Below are 23,953 nucleotides of genomic sequence, written 5' to 3' on the forward strand. Positions count from 1 at the left end.
AAGCTAAATGGCGGTTATTCCGTTTTGAGCCCTGCCATATGTCGAAACAGCAGTTTATAACCCATACGGGGTATTGCCATACTCAGGAGAAATTGCATAACAAAATTTGGTATTTTATTCTGTTTCAAAAAGAAATATGTCAAAACTACATTTTATTGGAAAAAATGTATTTTTTTTATTTTACAGCCCAATTCAAATGAATTCCGTGAAATACCTGTGCGGTCAAAATGATAACAGCACACATAGATGAAGTCCTTGAGGGGTGTAGTTTCCAAAATGGGGTCACTTCTGGTGGGTTTCCATTGTTCTGGTACCCCTGGGGCTCTGCAAGTGCAACATGGCACAAAAAAAAACATTCCAGTAAATCTGCACTACAAATGGCGCTCCTACGCTTCTGGGCCTTGCTGTGGGTCCAAACTGTAGTTTATTACCAAATATGGGGTATTGCCGTAATCAGGAGAAATTTCTTTACAAATGTTGGGGTGATTTTTCTCATTAATTCCTTGTAAAAATTAAAAATGTCTATGTTTTTTCCCCAAAAATATAAATTTTAATTTTCACAGACTAGTTCCAAGAAATTCAGCAAAGATCCTGTGGGGTCAAAATTCTAACTACACCCTTAGATAAATTCCTTGAGGGGTGTAGTTTCCAAAATGGGGTCACTGTTGGGGGGTTTCAACTGTTTTGGTCCCTCCAGGGTGTTGCAAATGCGACATGACACCGAAAACCATTCCAGCAAAATCTGCGCTCCAAAATCCAAATGGTGATCCTTCCCTTCTGAGCAAAGATCCTGTAGGGTCAAAATGCTAACTATACCCCTAGATAAATTCCTTGAGGGGTGTAGTTTCCAAAATGGGGTCACATTTTGGGGGTTTCCACTGTTTATGCACCAAAAGACCTCTTCAAACCCGACATGGTGCCTAAAATATATTGTAATAAAAAGGAGGCCCCAAAATCCACTAGGTGCTCCTTTGCTTCTGATGCCTGTGTTTCAGTCCATTAGTGCACTAGGGCCACATGTGGGATATTTCTGAAAACTACAGAATCTGTGCAATAAATATTGAGTTGCGTTTCTCATGTAAAATCTTCTGTGTTACAGAATTTTTTAAAATTTTTCATTACAAATGAATTTCTGCAAAAAAAATTAAATTTGTAAGTTACACCTCTACTTTGCTTTAATTCCTGTAAAACGCCTAAATGGTTCATTTCTTTATGCAGTTTTGAATACTTTGAGGGGTGCACTTTTTAAAATGGGGTGATTTATGAGGAGTTTCTAATATATAAGGCCCTCAAAGCCACTTCAGAACTGAACTGGTCCATGAAAAAATAGGTTTTGGAAATTTCTTGAAAATGTGAGAAATTGTTGCTAAACTTATAAGCCTTGTAACGTCCTAGAAAAATAAAAGGACGTTCAAAAAACGATGCAAACAAAGTAGACATATGAGAAATGTTAACTGGTAACTATTTTGTGTGGTTATTACTATCTGTTTTACAAGCAGTTACATTAAAATTTTGGTGTTTTTCACAAATAAATACTAAATTTATCGACCAAATTTTTTCACTGACGTAAAGTACAATATGTCACAAGAAAAGAATCGCTTGGATAGGTAAAAGCATTCCAAAGTTATTACCACATAAACTAACACATGTCAGGTTTGAAAAAATCGGCTGCGTCCACGAGGCCAAAACAGGCTGTGTCCTGAAGGGGTTAAAGAAGGATGCTACTGTTAGTCATCCGCCACAGGCATCTGTCACTTCCAGACTATTAGGGTAAGCCCGCAACGTATTTAGTCACGGAAAATCCGCAGCATAATACAGTAGCCGCAGAGTGGATTCGATTTGCACAAATCCCATCCACACGCTGCGTAAATTATAAGCGGAAAAAAACGCTCAGAAATTGACCTGCGGCGCGTTTTATTAATCCACAGCATGTAAATTGTATTTGCGTTATAGCTGCTTCTTTGTTGCGGATTTTCCACATTGAATGCAATGGGAAGGAAAAACCAGCAACAAATAGCAGATGTGATTTTTGCGGTGGAAAAGCTGCGATTCGAATGTAAAAACACTTTTTACTTCCCCAGAATTCTGTGCTTCGTCCAGGCCAATCACAGGCTGTAGCGGTCACATGGGATGATAGTCAAACCAGGAGGCCGGTCTGTAGGACATCAGAGGGTAAGTATGGGTCTTTTTTTTTTTTTTTTTCGCTTCTGTTTCCGCAGCAGACGTTCCAGCTGAAAAACTGAACCACAATTTGGTGTGTTTTTTCGGCTGGAATTCTCTGCGGCCGCCAGGGCAGATATGCTGTGTACTTTTACACAGCGTATCCGCGCTGTGTGAACATACCCTCATGTTATCTATTTAACGTATACGTTATGAGAGGTTATTGAAAAGCTCAATACCTATACATTCAACGGATGCCTGTGACGTGGCATGTTTCCTGTAGGCTCCCATGATTTAAAAAAACATCACACTATATGTTATTTTGTTGGATCTTGTTGTATGGAATAGCGTAGTCTACTACGCTATTCCATAACTAAAAAAATAGTTATACCAGCCCGACAGAGGTCAAGAGGACGCTATTTTGGCCTCTGTATTTTGGTACAATACCTCCGTATGCCTCCGTATTTTGGTACAATACCAAGTAATGCCGGGTCTTCTACTATGTAGAGTCTCGTAATATGTAGAGTAATTTCAAATATTGCAGGACATTTACCTCAAACCTTTCAAGTTCTCTAAACAAAGTCATTTGGCTCTGTACTAATGGCATGTCTACATTCCTTCCCAGAATAATATAGTTTAGTGGAAACGACGAGAATAAAGCCTGCTAAAGTTCAGTATTTCCAAAATAAGAAGATTTTTTTAATCCATTCAATGGGATATCTCGCGATGTTAAATACTTTTGTGTCAAAAAAGACAAAAGTATAATAGGTATGATACCTTTATTGGCTAACGATAAAAGTTCTATATGCAGCTTTCAGAGCACACAGGCCCCTTCGTCAGGCAATTTACAAATGAATGACTGAGAAAAAAGCACAACATTTAGATGTTACACAAAGACAATTAGTGCATGAAGTGATAAATAATTAAGATAAGCCGGGGCAATAAAACTGAGGTTATAGGGGTGATAACTTAGGAGTTAGGGTTAGGGCATCTGGATTCAGTCTGATGGGGGACGTGACGTGTGTCCATGTAGTGGCTCATAAATCCTGGTGTTAGATTGAGGCCTTGTGTCAATGACTGGAATTTTATCATCATCTTGAATTCCCAAATTTTTCTTTCTCTGTTGTTTTTAAAATGACCCTTCAGAATTAGGACCTTTAAATCTGCCAAATTGTGATCAGATCCAGAGAAATGGTTTCACACGGGTGTATCCACCTCCTGTTTTATTGTATGTCTGTGAAGATTCATCCTGGTTTGTAGTTTTTGTATTGTTTCTCCAATGTAGATTCCTTTATCTATGCACCTTGTACACAGGATCATGTATACTACATTGGAGGATGTACATGAGAACGTGCCAGTGATTTTATAGTCCTGCTGCGTGTTTGTTATGTGGATGGTGTTTGATGATAAGATGTTGGTACAGGTCTTGCATTTTCTACTGTTGCAAGGAAAAATGCCAGTCTCTGATGGTGATGAGAGGGACTTCTGACCAGGGTATTCCTTAGGTTTGGTGGCTGTTGGTATGCAAGGAGAGGTAAATCTGGGAATATTTCCTTCATTTTATTGTCTTTGTTGAATATAGGTTGGAGATCAGCAGCAATTTTTCCTCAAGATGTTCATTTGTGGGTTGTATATGACCACTAGGGGCACCCTGCTGTTGTCTTCCTTCTTTTTGTACTCCAGAAGATTGCTCCTTGGAATTCTTGTTGCTCTATAGATCTGATCATCTATAATCCTTGGATGGTATCCCTGTTGTAAGACTGTATTCCACAGTGATAGCAGGTGTTGTTTTCTGTCTTCACTGTCTGAACAGATTCGTATGTACCGCAGAGCCCGGCTGTAGATGATGGATTTCTTTATGTGTCTCGGATGGAAGCTGTTCCATCTCAGATATGCTGGACGGCCTGTAGGTTTATGGTAGATAGTTGTCTGTAAGGTATTGCTTCTCATGTATATGGTCATGTCCAGGAAATGTATTTGAGATGTTGAGTAGTTGAGAGTGAGTTTGATGGTAGGATGGAACTTGTTGAAGTTTTTATGGAAAGGAAGAGCCTATCCAGATTATCAGCAGGTCATCAATGTACTGGAAATATGCTAGAGGTTTAGTAGCGCAGTTTGATAAAAACTCTTCCTCTAGTTTGGTCATGAAAAGGTTAGCATATTGTGGTGACACTTTGCTACCCATAGCGCTTCCCATACATTGCAGATATATGTCTTTGTCAAATAAAAAATAATTGTGATGGAGTACGAACCTGATGAGTTGTAGGGCTGGCTCTGTCGCTAGATTGTTCTTTTGAAGAAAATTTTGGCATGGGGCTATGCCATCCTCATGGGGGATGTTAGAATACAGAGACTCCACATCCATAGTTGCCAATATTGTTCCCTCTGGTAGTGGACCTAGGGCTGAGAGTTTGCAGAGGATGTCTGTGGTGTCCTGGACATAACTGGGTGTGCACCTCACCAAGGGCTTTAGAAGATTTTCCACCCAGCCAGAAATATTCTCAGTTAAAGTCCCAAAACCTGAAATTATTGTTCTCCCTGGATTGCCTTCTTCATGTATTTTATGTAACATGTAGAATGTACCCAACACGGCTAACACGGTACTACACTATTTTTTACTGTACAATGGGATATCTCATAATACATGCTCAGTTGAACTTTTTTACGTTCGGGAAGGATATGCCACCTCTGCGCTTGGTAGCCTGTAGTCTCTCAAGAGACATTTTGTGTATTTTCTCTCTCCAAATAAATTGGAGAAAGGCTCTTTCCAAGTCTTTTATTTCTTTGTTTTTAATTAAAAAAGGTATCATTTGAAGTATATATAACATTTTTGGAAGTATTACCACCTTCACTAATGACATTCTTTTCCAAACATAGAAAGTGGCAAGTCCTTCCATTTCTGTAATATTTTTTCAATATTGGGTAATAACGTCTGTATATTATTCTTGTAAGGCCTCATGCACACGAACGTATTTTTGTCCTCCCGTAAATACTGGCGTAAATACGAGTCCTTGGTCACACGTATTCGACACGTATTGCACAAGTATTTACAGACCCGTGCCCGTAAATACGGGTCCGGTGCCACCAGTATTCCACCCGTATTTACGGGTACGTTTTCGCTGCAAAATTGCACTGCACTAATCGGCAGCCCCTTCTCTCTATCAGTGCAGGATAGAGAGAAGGGACAGCCCTTTCCGCAGTAAAAGTAAAAGAAATTCATACTTACCCGACCGTTGTCTTGGTGACACGTCCCTCTCTTGACATCCAGGCCGACCTCCCTGGATGACGCGGCAGTCCATGTGACCGCTGCAGCCAGTGATTGGCCTGTGATTGGCTGCAGCGGTCACATGGGATGAAACGTCATCCCGGGAGGCCGGATTGGAGGAAGAAGAAGAAGAGATCTGGGTAAGTTAACTTTTAATACTATTAACTCCAGCGGTAGTCACTGTCCTAGGTGCTGAGAGTTACTGCCGATCAGTTAACTCTTTTAGCACCCTGGACAGTGACTATCCCCTGATGTCGCCTAGCAACGCTCCCGTAATTACGGGTGCACACACACGTAGCCACCCGTAATTACGGGAGCCCCATAGACTTTTATGGGTCTGCCCGTGCCGTTATTATGGCCTGAAATAGGACGTGTTCTATATTTTTCAACGGCACGGGCACATTCCCATAGGCATACGGGGAGGTACCCGTGGCCAATAGAAGTCTATGGGCCTGTAATCACGGGCCGTAATTACGGCTCGTAATTACGGGTGTTTTTACGTTCATGTGCATGAGGCCTCAGTCAATTGTTTTCTACGTCCGATCCTGATCCCTAAATATTTTATCTCTTGTTTTGCGATTTTTAATCCCTGCCTGTGAACTTCCAAATGTTCCTTAGCATTTTGTATTTCATCAATGAATAGGACAGTTTTATCATGATTTATTTTAAATCCTGAGATGGGGCCATATTCCTCTAAGATACTCATTACTTTGAAAAGGTCTTCGTCCACATTATGTAAGAAGATCAGAAGATCATCTCCAAACATTGCAACTTTGACTTCATAGTTATTTATTTTCGTACCGCGAATATACTTTTTTTGTATAAGAGATCTGTCCAAAGGTTCTATACATAAAGTAAATAATAGAGGGGCACTCCATCTTTCAATGGTGTGGTGTACGTGGATAGGGAAGATCTCCACTTGAATAATAAGGAGAAATCCCGGCACTCACAAAGTTGCTTTCAGTCTGTTTTACTTTGCATATAGCAGCATACAAGATGCGTTTTGGCACGTCCTGAGCCTTTCTCAAATGTTATAAATGGGTTTACATACATACAGTCGATATAAAAAGTCTACACACCCCTGTTAAAATGTCAGGTTTTTGTCATGTCAAAAAATCAGTACAAGATGAATCACTTCAGAACTTTTTCCACCTTTAATGTGACCCATAATCTGTAAAATTCCATTGCAAAACAAACTGAAATCATTTAGAGGGGAAAAATAAAAATAACAGAACTACAATAATGTGCATAAGTGCGAACAGCCTCTTATAATTGGGAATGTGGTTGTGTTCAGAATTGGCAAATCAAATTTATACTCATGTTAAATAGTAGTCAGTACACAGCTGCCAATATTTGTCTCTGTCTGAGCTTGGTGAATTAAGTGGCTTGTGATATAAGTGGAGTTATAAAACCGGAGTTGAAAAGAGGAGTTAAAGCCCCAGTAAGTAATTGGCCACAGGTACCTCCCCGTATGCCTACGGGAATGTGCCCGTGCCGTTGAAAAATATAGAACACGTCCTATTTCAGGCCATAATAACGGCACGGGCAGACCCATAGAAGTCTATGGGGCACCTGTAATTACGGGTGGCTACGTGTGTGCACCCGTAATTACGGGAGCGTTGCTAGGCGACATCAGGGGATAGTCACTGTCCAGGGTGCTGAAAGAGTTAACTGATCAGCAGTAACTCTCAGCACCTAGGACAGTGACTACCGCTGGAGTTAATAGTATTAAAAGTTAACTTACCCAGATCTCTTCTTCTTCTTCCTCCAATCCGGCCCCAGTAAGTATTCTTCTTTTATTTTACTTTGACAATTGTTCAGTGTTTTGTTGCTGCCCAATCTTGACGCTGCCAACTGAGCCGCCGGACTGCATTTAGCGACACTTAAACTGGAAAGCTGGATGCGGCCCGTCAACTTCCCATTTTTTCTATATGCGGCCCTCTTACCCGGCCGAGTTTGAGACCCCTGCCCTAGAGCATAGTAAAAAAATACATTAAAAAACATAATTTGTATTGCCGCGTCCGTAAAAGTCTGAACTATTACAATGTATCATTATTTAATTTAACCCGCACAGTGAACGCCGTAAATAAAAAATTGTAAATGCCAGAATCTCTATTTTTTGGTCACCTAATCTCCCACAAAAAATTAAATAAAAAGTGATCAAAACGTCACATGTACACCAAAATGGTATTATGAAAAACTACAGCTTATCCCGCAAAAAAGAAACCCTCATACCACTTAATCGACGGAAAAGTACAAAAGTTATGGCTCTCGGAATTTGGCAACACAAAATAAATTTTCTTTTTTACACTTAGGTTTTTACTTGTAAAAGTAGTAAAATATAGAAAAAACTATATATATTTAGTATCGCAGTAATCGTATTGACCCACAAAATAAAGTTAACATGTTGTTTTAATTGCACAGTGAATTCCGTACAAACAGTGCGCAAAAACCCATGGAGGAAATGCTGTTTTTTTTCATTTTCTACCCCACAAATAATTATTTTTACATTTCTTAGTACATTATATTGCACAATAAATGGTTCTACGAAAAACGACAACTCGTCCCGCAAAAGTCAAGCCCTCATAGGACTATATCGACGAAAAAATAAAGACGTTATGGCTTTTGGAAGGTGGGGAGGAAAAAACGAAATTAAAATCTGAAAAAAAAGGGATGCGGCGGGAAGGGTTTAAGGGTGTGCATATTTATGCAACCACATTATGTTTGTTCTTTATTATTATTTTTCCACCCTAAAAGATTTCAGTTTGTTTTTCAATACAATTGTACAGATTATAGGTGACATTAACCCCTTCCCGCCGCAGCCATTTTTTCACTCGCCGCCTTTCAAGAGCCATACGTTTTTGAGTTTTCCGTCAATAGAGTGGTGTGAGGGCTTATTTTTTAGCGGGAGGAGTTGTGGTTTTTATTGGTAGCATTTAAAGTACCATTTAATGTACTGGGAAACAAAAAATAAATTATTTGTGGGCTAAAATTGGAAAAAACAGATATCTCATATGTTTTTTGAGTTTTGATTTTACGTCTCTCACCGTGCGGTAAAAATGACAACTTAATTTTATTCTGTGGCTCAATACTATTGCGGTGATACCAAATTTATATAGGTTTTTTTACATTTTGCTACTTTTAAAGAAAAAAAACTTTGTTAAAAAAAATTGATTTGTGTCGCCACATTCTGAGAGCCATAACTTTTTTAGTTTTTTTTATCAATTGAACGGTGTGACGGCTCATTTTTGCGGGACATGCTGTTGTTTTTAAAGGTATTATTTTTTAGTACATATTATTTTTTGATCACCTTTTATTAAAAAATTTTGGGAGCTAGGTTAACCAAAAATCAGCGATTTTTAGTGTTTTAAATGTTTTCTTTTTTTACGTCGTTCACCGTGCGCCTTAAATAATGCTATATTTTAATAGTTCAGCATTTTCTGGACGCTGCAATACCAATTTTGTTAAGTTTTTTTATTTTGTACATTATTTTAGAGAAAAAAATGGGAAAAGGTTTTTTTTTGTAACTTTTTTTTTCTTTTAAACTACTAAAAACTTTTTCACTTTTTTTTTACACATTTCATTAGTCCCTCTAGGGGACTTGAACCAGCGATCGTTAGAGTGTCATTTTAACAGGCATCTGTTAAGCCCTCAGGCAGGGCTTAGCAGAGGCAGAGTGAAGGCAGTCCTGTGGGCCTTCATTAGGGCCCTGGGCTGCCATGACAACTATCGTCACCCCTCGGTCTCATTGCGGCGGGAGGCGATGAGCTGTTGGAGGGGGCCGTCCCCCTCTTTTCAACGCTTCAGATTCTGCGGTCGCGACCGCAGCATTTGAGGGGTTAAACAGCCAGGAACAGCGCAATACAGTCCCCCCCCCCTGCAGTACGACGTACTAGACACGTAGTTTTGTGGGAAGGGGTTAAAGGTGGAAACATTTCTGAAATTCCTCTTGGACTGATTTTGTAACATGACAAAAACCTGGCATTTTAGCAGGGGCGTGTAGACTTTTTATATCCACTGTATATATAGGGGCCATTGTTTTTGCCAGATAAAATACTGCACTATTCAGAGCTATTTTGCCCGGCAAAATGACGGAAACCCCACAGAGCCCATTAAAATCAATGAGTTCCATCTTGCACCGTTGGTTTTCGTAATGCGATGGATTCTGCGTGTCTGGTATTTTCACTGTACTGCTCTTACGATGAAGTTGAACAATGGAACCCGGAACGCAGATGTGAACACAGCCTTAGCAAACAGTCATCAGTCTTCTGTTTTATCCATCCCATGGTGAAAAGAAAACGTTTAATGGTTAAGAGAGTGACACATTATGCTTAACAATAGTGATTGTGATGTGTGACTGTGTTCTAGAGGAATAAATAATGCACGGTTGTAGATTCACATTCCACTGACTTCGGTCCATCTGGCCTCCGGGATTTCAGTATAAGGTTCACACAACCTATTTTCGGCCGTTTTTCGGGCTGTAATCGCCCGAAAACGGCTGAAAAATCGGAAGCAGAAGGCCTCCAAACATCTGCCTATTGATTTCAATGGGAAAACGGCGTTCTGTTCCAACGGAGCGTTTTTTGCGGTGTTTTTTTACATGTAAAAAAACGTCCGCGAAAAAGAAGTGCAGGACACTTCTTGAGACGTTTTTGGAGCCGTTTTCCATAGACTCTATTGAAAAAGGCTCAAAAAAGGCCGTAAAAACGACACGAAAAACGCAGCGAAAATCGGCACAAAAAACGTCTGAAAATCAGGAGCTATTTTCCCTTGAAAACCGCTCCCTATTTTCAGACATTTTTGGTCACTGAAATGTCAACATACCCTAAAAGGGTGTTAGTATTTGACAGATGGGATCCACAGTGTTAATGGTCAAAGTAGGTATGCCTGTAATATAAGGATACTTATTATATGAGATTAGAATGACTTCTTATAGTAGAAATAGGAAACTGGACGGGGACAAATGAAATTAGGTTTATAATATAACACATCTTTCTCTAGTAGTTTAGTGATTACTCTAAATTACTTTCTCTATTAATCTACTTTTAAAAAAGGGGCTCGCACGAAAAATTGCATGCCCCAATTTTTTGACTACGGGGGAAGAGAACAAGGGATAGATGTATCACCCAACGCTTTTCTTTCCAGATAAACATGTTGTCTGAGAGAAGTGATGTTTTTTTTTTGCGAACAGATGTTTCTATCCAATCCATTTGAAATAGATAAGATAATTTTTGGGAATGTGCTTGAAGGGTTATCCACACCTATAAGGCTCTGTTCACACCTCCGTTGTGCTGTTCCGTTGTTCTACACAGCCGAGACTGCCTATTGCCAACAGAACCCATTGACTTTAATAGGTTCTGTCAGCTTTCCGTTGGGGTGTCCGTGATTTTACCAGACACAATAGCTCAGTCGACTGCGCTATTGATTCCGTCAAATCGACAAAACTCTGTCACAAAGGTGACAAACGGAAACTATTAGCTAGGTTTCCGTCACCATTGAGTTCAATGGTGAGGGAAACGGAAGCTAAGGTTTCAATTTGCCTTTCCATTGAGGGGTTAACCCGATGGAAACCTCCGATGGAACCCCTCAGTGGAAAGGAATGCTGATGTGAACACAACCTAACCTATGATTTATCGTAAATTGCATTATGTAGTGAGAGTAGTTAATTGAATTTATTGATCTACTATAGCTCTGCACCCATTGTGATTTAGTGATATCACCTAGGTTGGCTTTCTTTTTTCCCTGGGATTCAAATGTGAGTTTTCCAAACATTTATCTCTAAGTGCTCTATAAGTTTTGGAGATAAACACTTTTGTCTTTGGATCCAGAGTTATCAAATCTATTGTTTTCTTAGAAATCATAAAAAACTATGATTGTGGAGAAACCTTATTTCCTATAGAAGTAGAGGATGTCCCCTTGTCATAGTTACTGTCCTGGGTAAAAATAGATCATAAGAGAGATATTTGTATTGATCTTTGATATATTTATGTATAGTTATTAGGTCACCATCATAAATGGGTGGGGCATACAAAAGTTTGCTAGGGGGTCCAAAAATTTCTAGTGAAGTCCCTGACACATATTTAAATAAAATGTATGGTTTGTCTATATGATTTAAAAAAAAAAATTGATAGTACTAAAATTCTAAGAATAACCGAATACTTTGGGTATAAAATGGTAAAAACTAGAGCACTATCTGTATTGAAAAATAAAGAAAAATTACTTTAATGCCATAATAAATTAAAATATTGTAGCCGTTTAACCAGTACAAGCAGAAAATTTCTAAGGGCCTGTTCACATCAACGTTGGGCTTCCGATCATTGGTTCCGTTCCACCTTTTCGTCAGAGGAACCAATGGTAATGCAAGCTATGGTTTCCGTTCGGCTTTCCATTTATCGGTTCCTCCGACAGAAAGGTCGAACGGTACCGATGAACGGAATCCCAAAGCTGATGTGAACAGGCCACAACACCTGCATTGTTGTTTAGTCCAAAAATATATGGGATGCTAAAGTGTTAAATAAATAAAAAATCTTTCAACCTTGCACTTCTGTAAACATAACTCAATAAATGTGTCCCTAATGCTATATTTCTAAAATAAATTAAAAAAATAACCATTTACAGTGCAATCTAATCTAAGGGTATGTTCACACGCCCTATTTACGGATGTAATTCGGACGTTTTAACCTCGAATTATGTCCGAAAATACGGCACCAAAGCGTCGGCAAACATCTGCCCATTCATTTGAATGGGCTTTACGATGTTCTGTGCCGACGGTCATTTTTTTTACGCGCCGCTGTCAAAAGACGGCGCGTAAAAAAGACGGCCGCGTCAAAGAAGTGCCTGTCACTTCTTGAGACGTAATTGGAGCCGTTTTCTATTGACACCATGGAAAAACAGCTCCATCTACGTCCGTACTGCACTTGCCATTACGTCTGAAATGCCGGAGCGGTTTTCTCCTGAAAACAGCTCCATAATTTCAGCCGTAACGGAGGGTGCCGTGTGAACATACCCTCATGGTTACTAGAAATTAAGTTATTAATAATTTAGCAAATCTATTTTTGTATGCATATGCACCTATTTTGAGAGAGAGACTAATTTTATGTATAATTTGTAAATAATTTTCTATATAATATCAATACTGACAGGTCCAATTTAAGTGCCTGCCCCTCATACAGAGGAATTGTGTGTTGCAGCCCAGACAGCAGTCCTTTTTATACCACTATTTTATGAATGCATTGTCTTTTGAGTAAGAATTAATGAAATATAAAATACAGGTCTTAATCTGCAGAAATAATTAATTTACACTCATTATAATACAACTGTCGCCTAAATAAAATCATAAATGTTTTTGGTTTGGAAAAGAAAAAACTATTACTAGGGATAGCTAAAATTTTGTAGGAATCTGCTCCAGTGTTTCCTCACTATTGAGGCCTTTTCCTGCTCTGCCTATGACATTATAAAGGGAAAAATGGTATTTATGATGCACTTCACAATTTTGTCCAGAAATGATGTGTTGTCTTGCAATTTTCTCTGACTTTTAAGCACCTCAACTGATTGGATTGATACGTTTTTGTATATAGCTAGGAGAGAGAGAGAGAGAGAGAGAGAGAGAGAGATGTGAATGCATCTGAATGTTGCCAGAAATTTGGTGTAGTGCAACACTGCTGCCATCTACTGGATTTAAAAAAACAACATTTGATTCAAAATATAAAGCAAAAATTTTTTTTTTTTAAGTGTTGCTTATATAGCGCTAACATATTCTGCAATGCTGTACAGAGTTTCATCAATCACATCAGTCCCTGTCCCCAATGGTACTTACAACCTTATTTTAGATTCTAGTCTTACGGCCTGTTCACATCAGCGTTGCTTTCCGTTGAGGGGTTCCGTCTGAGCTTTCCGTCGGGGGAACCCCTCAACGGAAAGGCAAACGGAAACCTTATCTTCCGTTTGCATCACCATTGATCTCAATAGTGACGGAAACTTTGCTAATAGTTTCAGTTTGTAACCGTTGTTCAAGGGTTCCGTTGTTTTGACAGGATCAATAGTGCAATTTCACATTTTTGACATATACAAATAAAATCTGAATTCTAAGATTAAAAAAACAAATTATACCCCCATACTTATATTTTCTGAAACTAGACAACTGCCACAAAATACCACCAAGCACTTTGCACTCAGAGGAGTTTTCATGCAATTTTGCATCAATGCAAAATTCTTTATAAAAATGCATTGCAATTAATTCAGTTCATTATGTGTATACATTACATATTTGCCTATGTCCTGCATGCACAGATCTTCACAAAATCCCTAAAATTTAGACCACAAATTTAGCTCTGTATATACACCAGAAGAAAGAGCAGCTGATGTAGCCGGTGCCAGTGCTGTTACTATATCAGTTGATATACTAAATTGGATGAATTTAGATATGGTCCAAGCTAAATTACATAAAATAAATGTGCACAAGGTCCCGGGACCAGATGGGTTACACCCTAGAGTTCTTAAAGAGCTTAGTTCAGTTATTTCAGTCCCCCTCTTCATAATATTCAGAGATTCTCTAGTGACTGGTATAGTTCCAAGGGACTGGCGCAGGGCAAATGTGGTGCCTATTTTCAAAAAGAGCTCTAGGTCTTCCCCGGGTAATTATAGACCAGTAAGCTTAATATCTATCGTGGGGAAAATGTTTGAGGGGCTATTGAGGGACTATATACAGGATTATGGGACAAAAAATAGTATTATAAGTGACAGCCAGCACGGTTTTACTAAGGACAGAAGCTGTCAAACTAACATGATTTGTTTTTATGAAGAGGTGAGCAGAAGCCTAGACAGAGGGGCCGCTGTGGATATAGTATTTTTGGACTTTGCAAAGGCATTTGACACTGTCCCTCATAGACGTCTAATGGGTAAATTAAGGTCTATAGGTTTAGATAGTATAGTTTGTAATTGGATTGAGAATTGGCTCAAGGACCGTATCCAGAGAGTTGTGGTCAATGATTCCTACTCTGAATGGTCCTGGGTTATAAGTGGTGTATCCCAGGGTTCAGTGCTGGGACCATTATTATTCAACTTATTTATTAATGATATAGAGGATGGGATTAATAGCACTATTTATATTTTTGCAGATGACACCAAGCTATGTAATGTAGTTCAGTCTATGGAAGATGTTCGTGAATTGCAAGCGGATTTAAACAAACTAAGTGTTTGGGCATCCAGTTGGCAAATTAAGTTTAATGTAGGTAAATGTAAAGTTATGCTTCTGGGTACCAAGAAATATGTCCTAGGGGGAGCTACACTGGGGGAGTCACTTGTTGAGAAGGATCTGGGTGTACTTGTAGATCATAAACTAAATAAGAGCATGCAATGTCAATCAGCTGCTTCAAAGGCCAGGAAGATATTGTCATGTATTAAAAGAGGCATGGACTCGCGCGACAGGGATATAATATTACCACTTTACAAAGCATTAGTGAGGCCTCATCTAGACTATGCAGTTCAGTTCTGGGCTCCAGTCATAGAAAGGATGCCCTGGAGTTGGAAAAAATACAAAGAAGAGCAACGAAGCTAATAAGGGGCATGGAGAATCTAAGTTATGAGGAAAGATTAAAATAATTAAACCTATTTAGCCTTGAAAAAAGACGACTAAGGGGGACATGATTAATTTATATAAATATATTAATGGCACATACAAAAAATATGGTGAAATCCTGTTCCATGTAAAACCCCCTCAAAAAACAAGGGGGCACTCCCTCCGTCTGGAAAAAAAAGGTTCAACCTGCAGAGGCGACAAGCCTTCTTAAGGGTGGATTCACACGAACGTGTATTGGGTCCGTGCGGGCCGCGTGGTTTTCACGCGCCACGCATAGACCAATACAAGTCTATGGGGCAGTACAGACAGTCCGTGCTTTTTGCACAGCGTTTGTCCGCTGCGCAAAAAGCGCGACATGGTCAATATCTCCGCGTATTTCGCGCATCACGCACCCATTGAAGTCAATGGGTGCGTGAAAACCACGCAGGTCGCACGGAAGCACTTCCGTGCGAACTGCCTGTTTCGCGCACCAGCTGTCAAAAGGATGAATGTAAACAGAAAAGCACCACGTGCTTTTCTGTTTACAAACATCCAAACGGAGTGTCTTTGAGATGAGCGAACCCGTTTTGGCCGAACCCGGCAAAAAAAATTCCGGTACGCGACGTTAGGAGATAGTCACTGTCCAGGGTGCTGAAAGAGTTAAACTGTTTCAGCACCCTGGACAGTGACTTCCGATCCCAATATACATGAACGTGTAAAAAAAAAAAAGAAGTTCTGACTTACCGATAACTCCCGGCTTCTTCCTCCAGTCTGACCTCCCGGGATGACAATTCAGTCCAAGTGACAGCTCCAGCCAATCACAGGCCAAGCACAGGCTGCAGCGGTCACATGGACTGCAGCGTCATCCAGGGAGGTGGGGCCCGATGTCAAGAGAGGCGCGTCACCAAGGACGCGTCACCAAGGCAACGGCCGGGAGGGAAGTTCTCGGTAAGTACGAACTTTTTCTTTTTTTTTAACAGGTTTCTCGATATTGTGATCGGTATTAACTGTCGAGGGTGCTGAAAGAGTTAACTGCCGATCAGTTAACTCTTTCAGCACCCTGGACAGTGACTGACGTCGACTAGACTCATCTCTATGATGGCGGCTGCGCGAAAATCACGCAGCCGCGCATCATACACGGATGACACACGGAGCTGTCAAGTGGTTTTTGCGCGCGCAAAACGCAGCGATTTTTGCGCGTGCAAAAACGCAACGTTCGTCTGAATAAGCCCTTACTGTGAGAACTGTGAATCTATGGAATAGTCACCGCAGGAGCTGGTCATTGCAGTGACAGTAGATGTCTTTAAAAAAGGCTTAGATCATTTGGTAGAACAAAAAAATATTAGCTCCTATGTGTAGAAATTTTTACCTTCCCTTTTCACATCCCTTGGTTGAACTTGATGGACATGTGTCTTTTTTCAACCGTACTAACTATGTAACTGTAATTGGATTTTAAGCCACAAATGTAAAAAAAGTTAAAGGGGTTTTCCTTTATCTGAAAAAGGGGAGGGTGGAATGCATTAAAACAAGAACCATTACTCAGTGAACAGATGTCTGGCATTTCAAGGGAAGCTGCTTCGGGGGTCCCAGCCACTCTTTGTTAACAGTGCTGCTATCCCTAAACTTAAAAGCGTTAGCCAGCCGCTAAAAATTGATGGCCTATCCTCAGGATAGACCATCAATAGCTGATCGGTCGGGGTCCGACTCCCGGGACCCCTGCCGATCAGCTGTTTTGAAGGGGCCGCAGCGATCGTACGAGCGCTGCCTCCCCTTAATTTCTACTTCCTCACTGTAAATCGTCGACACGGAAGTAGCGGTGATTCACATGTATTTCAGCCTTCTCTCCCATGCACTTCAATGGGAGAGAAGGCTGCAATACCTGTGACTCGCCGCTACACACGTGTTAACGATTTACAGTGAGCAAGTAGAAATGAAGGGGAAGCAGCGCTCGTACGGGCACTACCGCCTCTTCAAAACAGCTGATTGACAGGGTTCCCAGGAGTCGGACCCCGACCGATCAGCTATTGATGGTCTATCCTGAGGATAGGCCATCAGTTTTTAGCGGCTGGATAACCCCTTTAATCTATAACCACTAATAAATTATGTTCACAGATTTTTTGGGGAAAATATTCAGAAATGATCGCTCATGGTGACAATCAAAGCCTGCAAATGTCAGTTCTAACTGTCGGAAATTTGTTCCATCAGTAATAAATTTATTGGACATTCTTCTCTAGCGATAATCTCTTGTATGGTGTGCTTAGAGGCACTTACGCTATGAGGCGTAACTTGAAGCTCCTGGGCCCCAATACAGAATCTGTAACAGGCCCCCCACCTATCATGTGCCATTAATAATACTGGTGTCTTCTTACGTGTCAGAGGGATCTTCATCAGCAGCAATGAAGATCTTATAAAACAGTATTATGACACTAGTGTGAACAGAGTCTTAAAGGGGTTATCCTGTAAATAATTTTCATACCAAAAGTACAGAAATGCTGTTAAAGGAAATGTGTCATCAGAATATTACCTATTGTTTAAATCAAGTTTCTATGGTAAACATGTTCATTAAGAATTTTTGGTGATTCTTTTTTAATTTTGTATTTCATTACCTGTATAAAAAAAATAATCTTGCAGTTTTCACCCTGGCCACTGATCGGCAGTCATCTCATTAGCATCACAGGCAGGATTACAATGAAAGGTCACACACACATATATTATATATATATATATATATATATATATATATATATATATATATATATATATATATATATATATATATATATATATATATATATATATATATATATATTTCTGTCTTAGAGACCAATTGAAATAAAGTCTGAGCGGACATGTGCAGGTTTCTATGATCAGGATGCAGTGTTTTAGAATCCTAACACATACTGCCCAATTTCCAAGGAATGTAAAGAGGGACAACCTAGGTGGTATGCACAGCACAAATGTTTTACTCTAAGGGCCTCTTTACACCGGCCGACACTCGGCCGGTGCAGCGGACATGGTTTAACGAGACATCGTTGATCGGCGCTCATTTGCTGCTGAAACACGGAGCTATGGATGGGGACGAGTGGTCGTTACTCGATCACTCATCCCCATACGCTATTATCATGTCGGCAGTGCGTCTCCCTGTTTACACAAGGAGATGTGCTGCTGACAACGATAATATTTAACTTTTTTAAAACAATACGACCAGCAGATGATCGAGCGTTTGCTCGTTCATCTGTTGATCGCTGCCCTGTTTACACAGGGTAATTATCGGCAACGAGCGTTATATGAACGCTCGTCTGCACGATAATCACCCAGTGTAAAACCCCTTTAGGCGGCGCCTCTAACCTTGCCCAATCCCTGTCTGTGCACACCCAATTCTGCCCAGTCTATTGTCACTGTGCAGGGAAAAACTGTGAAGGGGATTCAGCACGAAAATGGTGCTGTGCCCCTTAATTTTTTAGGAGTGAAGGCATAGATAGTTTTTTCTTTTATAATAGAGGTAGGCAGATAGTGCCCCACACTGTAAGAGTGCCCCATACAGTAATAGTGCCCCCACACAGTAATAGTGCTCACTTTGTACCCCCCCAGTAATACTGCCCTCTTTTGTGCAGCACTCTGTAATGGCGCCCTACACACGGTGATGGTGCCCTTTTTTGCCCCACACACTTTTGTAGGGCCCTAGTTGTGTGGCACACAGTAATAGTGTCCCCGCACAGTGATAATGCCCCCTTAGTGCCTCAACAAAGTAGGGATGCCCCCTTTGTTCCCACCACACAATAAGGATGCCCCCTTAGTACCCTCTCAAAGTAATGGTGTCCCCTTAGTGCACCTTCACAGTAATGATGCCTTTTTAGGTCACCCTCACACAGTAAGAATGTCCCCTTAGTGCCCACACACAAAAGTGATGCCCCTTTAGTACCCACCACACAGTGGCTCTTAAAATAATAACATTTTTAACTAGCCCCGTTTCCACTGCAAGCAGATCCTTCTCCTTTCCTCCCCTGGCCTTTGCAGTATATGGCTGAGCGCAGGCAGGCACGATGATGTAATCATGCTCACCCGTGTCACCGATACAGAGGACAGAGAGTGAATGGGGAGCAGGTAGCTAACAGTTTCCTGCTCCACCATTTTTTTCAATTGGATCCGCGTCTTCAGGACACAGATACAGTTGCACAGTGGGACATGCGGGAAGTATCGCGGAACAGCACCTGAAATCTGGGACAGTACTGCCGAGATGGTTGGGAAGGCATGTTAACAAGCTGAGAAAAAGAAGTCTCCTGAGTTATAGTGCTATTCTACTTCAGAGGCTCTGCTCCTTCCCTGACAAGCAGGGCAGAAAGTTATTTTTATTGGCTGCTCTGCCGTGAACAGAAGATCACTGTGCAGAGTACTGGCTGTGGGGAGAGTAACTGAGCATGCATGTCCACCAGCACTCCGCTCATTAGCTAGACATGCACATTGCACACCAGGTGGTGCCAAACTATGTAAGTAAATGTCATAACTATTCACTGGATTGTTTTTTTAAATTAATATGATATTTATTGGAGGGACTACCCCTTTAATGTGTTAAAAATGTGTAATAAACGTCTTGTCAATTGCTGCAAGCGAGTACTGTCTTTGTTTATACAGGCACATCCATATTGCAGTTTATGGGAACATTCACCGCTGCTGGATCAGATTAGTGAACCAAATTTATACAGCACTAAAAGATTAATTTGCTGGTTTCAGCTGCAGAAGATTTATATTTTGAATTGGTAAAATATCATGATACCTAGGTTGCTTCCCCAAAGTCAGTAGACCCCACCATAATAATCCCTTTAAGGGAATCAAATCAGAAAATTACATATGATTTATTGAATATGAAAACATTTTTTTAAACATTATTTTTTTTTCCATGTTACTAGCCATATAAGAAAAAAAATATTGTAGTTTTCACTCTGTCACAGGAGCTTTCTAGCACAATAGACTAAAAGCTTTCCGTTTTGCTGTGCAGGCTAGGGGTGGGTCAGCAGAGTTATCTCCTTATCATTAGAGAGACAGGTTACAATGACAGCTTTGTACTGCTGCAGACCTAGACTCTGTTCACACCAGTACTACATGCTGCAATATAGAAGAATTTGGTTGCTCTTTGTCCTCTCTGTGTCTGCCGAAAGGCTTAATCTAGAGAGCTATTGTGCACAGCTCTATAGAAGATTGCTGCCCCTAAAAAGTAATCAAGTAATCAAAAATTAGAAGTTACTGAAAACCAAAAATACTAATAATTAAAAAAAATACTTTTAATTAGTAAATAAAATAAGAAAAATAGATATATTCCCTTTTTGTTTTTTGTTTTTTTATAAAAAGTGCTCTAAAAATAAATTTACATGAGTAAATAGAAGTATTTTTTTTACACCATCTCTGGGATGTCAATTATGAATTCTAGTTTTCATCATATTAAATGATTATGATTTTGGGGTTTACCGTGTAGTAATACTATCCAGGTAACCTTTCAAACTGATGTATTGAAAACAGGGCATATACACTGTATAGTTAATTAATCAGACCCAAACGCACCACGCAGCGTGTAACATTTTGACAATATGGCGTAAACTCTGAAGCAGGTGGCAATTTGTCCCGAGACCGCAAATGCTATCCTGCTTGGTGCCAGATAACAGCGTGTGATAGTTTTAAAGGCAGACCCGAGTTGTAATGTTAATTGAAAAATGGGATATATAATATGCCAGCTAACATTCCGGTCATCTACATCCTTGTAAGATTTAATGCCTTTTCTCACTTCACTACATGGTGGAGTACCAGGAGGGGAAAGGACAATGACTGAGTGCACAGTAGAGGAGGGATATTATAGTCCGTATGAGTAGGGACTATGAACACATATACACTCAAATTATGTAGACCATTATCATGTCAAATGAGGCATTGGACCCAGTGTTTATATGAAATGTTTATAAATTATAGATACCTAAAGATTTCCAAATTGAGGATAAGAATCTTAGTGCTGATCCTAAATCAGGGAACGGACAAGAGAGTTTACATTTTTGTGAAAGCCTAACTTGACTTATAAATTGTAATATTTTTATTGCCATAACAGGTAACAGTTGTGATCATATGTAATAAATAGTTCTAAAATGACAAGAAACTTGGTTACATATAGTTCTTTAAAGAAAAAAAAACAAGACAAGGGTGATTATTCCAGTAATTGACTCAAGCCATTTACAGTTTCTTTACTAAATATATATGGAAGGAACATAGACCTCAAGAAGAGAAAAAATATAAGAAGTCTGGCAACCAGCCATTTGCATTAGGACAATGTGCATTTATCTAAATTAGTTGAATTCTGAAGGTATAAGAGTGAGGTAGGTGGGTCCATGTGAACAATGGAACTCTCACCTTAGGATATGAATGTCTGGATTCATGATAAAAATGCAAAACGGTGTAAATTACAGAAAAGTATATGGATCAACTCTGTCAGAAAGCTTAAAATCACTTTGCAGTTCATATTCTAGTTTCAAAGTGATCTGAGAAAAGCGTAAAAGCCACAAAAGAGACATTGAAAGTGGAGAAAGATTGAACCCCGTCATTGAGAAATATATAACAATGCATGAAAACAAAACCAGCAAATTCATGAAATCACAAAGAAGATGAAAACATGGCCTGATTTGAGAAAGGTGTTCATTACTAAAGGATTAACACCACCCACATACAACAAACTCACTTTCTGCTCTCCATGCAGTAATAACATCCTATGCAGCCAGAAAACATTAGAATCTAGCAAAGGATTATGCACAAGGAGCAAGAGGATTATAGAACAAGGAACTCTTGATCTTACAGAGGGAACGCTCAGCAGGGCTACAATAAGAGCCGTTCCATTTTAAAAGTGAAAAAAAATTGAAGAAAAGAAAAAGATAATACAAAAATGTTCATCTTATGTTCAGTGTATGTGTATATGTGTCACATATTACACATGTGAGCATATTATATACAGTGCTGTGAAAAAGTATTTGCTCCATTCACAATTTCTTCTATTTTTACATAATTTTCACACTTGAATGTTTCAGATCATCAAACTACTAAACAAAAATAGCCTAAGTAAACACAAAATGCTGTTTTTATTCCTCGCCTTTCAAAAGCCATAACATTTATATTTTTCATTCGACATCTGTTTTTTGACCAATTGTATTTTAATGTACCATATAATGTACTGGGAAACTTTAAAAAATTCTATGTGTGGTGGAATGGGAAAAAACACAGCAATTTCCTAATTTTTGGTGGGATTTTGCATTCATCGTGTGGTAAAAACGTGATGTTAATTTTATTCTGCGGGTCAATACACTTACAGCGATACCAAATTGATATAGTTTTTTTTATGTTTTACTACTTTTACAAAGAAAAAAACAATATGTTCCCCAAAAAATGTTAGTGTCATTATGTTCTGAGATAGCTCAGTCTAAATTGATTGTTTTTCTAAATAAAAAACACTGCTGTAATGTACATTACAGCGCCGATCACATTATGTAGAAGATAGGGCATTTATAATCTGGTGACAGAGCCTGTTTAACTGTAAATAATCTTTTCCTATATTAATGTCTAGAACGTCTTTCTTAGGCACATAGGACATATGTTGTGCCGCCGTACAGCACCGGGCCTGTTCTGGATTCAAAAATGTTACCTGCAGCGTTTTTGTGTCCTGCTCCCTGGAAGGTGCGTCGCCGCATCCTATTTGGTGTGTTGCTCCCCAGATCATCGCCGGGTACTGCCACATCCACTTTCTGGCATCACCCGGCGTGGAAATCCCCAGCCAGAGCATTGCCGACGCTCTGGCCGGAGAGCAGGAGCGGAATTGAGTGCCTCCCATGCCCCCCTGTAGATAGCGCCACCCCCTGTATATGGTGCAACCCCCCCCCCTGTAGATAGCGCCACTGTAGCACCCTCTAGGAGCGGAATTCCTGGCTAGATCATTGCTGACGCTGTGGCCGGGGATTCCACTCCAGGCGGAGCTCCAGACGTCACTGTCCATATATGGATTTTGAGGTCAGCGGCTCCTGGAGGGAATCCCCGGCCAGAGCATTGCCGACACTGTGGCTGGGGATTCCGCTCCAGGAGAAGCCACTGACGTCACTGTCCATATATGGACAGTGACGTTAGTGGTTACCTCTAGGAGCGGAATCTTTGGCCAGAGCATGGGATTACAGATGTAATCCCTTGAGGGACAAAAAAACTGATGCTGATGCAACTGGTATATGTGAACGCACCCTAAGGGAAAATGACAACAGATGGTTTTTTAGTAAAAATTGTGAAAAAGCCTGATGGCAACTGATACATTTTTGCATCAGTTTTTGCATCAGTTGTAATCACTTGACAGACAAAAAAACTGATGCTTATTGTAAAGGATCTGCCAGACACAGCTGCTGTGTCGACGCCCGTGGTTAGTCAGTCTGCACCTGCTCCTAAGTCTGATAGAGTGACTCCTTCGTCCACCACTCAGGCTGGGAGGCTGAGGAGTAGGAGAGCCTATCACAGCCTGGCCAGACGGAGCTAGCTCCCACCCTTTGTCTATTTATACCTTCATTTCCTGCTTCTCCTTTGCCTGTGATTCTGCTTGTTTCCTGGCTCTGCTGCTGCTGCTTGTACTATTTGTCCTCTGCTTCATATTGACCCTGGCTTTACTGACTACTCTCTTGCTCTGCGTTTGGTACCTCGTACACTCCTGGTTTGACTCGGCTCGTTCAGTACTCTTGTTGCTCATGGTGTTGCAGTGGGCATCTGCCCCTTTTCCCTTAGCTTCTTTGTACCCTTGTCAGTCTGTCTGTCATGCACATAGTGAGAGTAGGGACCGTCGCCCAGTTGTACGCCATCGCCTAGGACGGGCCGTTGCAAGTAGGCAGGGACTGAGTGGCGGGTAGATTAGGGCTCACCTGTCTGTCTCCCTACCCCGTCATTACACTTATGCTACTGATATATGTGAACGCACC

The sequence above is a fragment of the Rhinoderma darwinii genome, chromosome 5 (genome assembly GCF_050947455.1).
Source record: "Rhinoderma darwinii isolate aRhiDar2 chromosome 5, aRhiDar2.hap1, whole genome shotgun sequence".
NCBI lineage: Eukaryota > Metazoa > Chordata > Amphibia > Anura > Rhinodermatidae > Rhinoderma > Rhinoderma darwinii.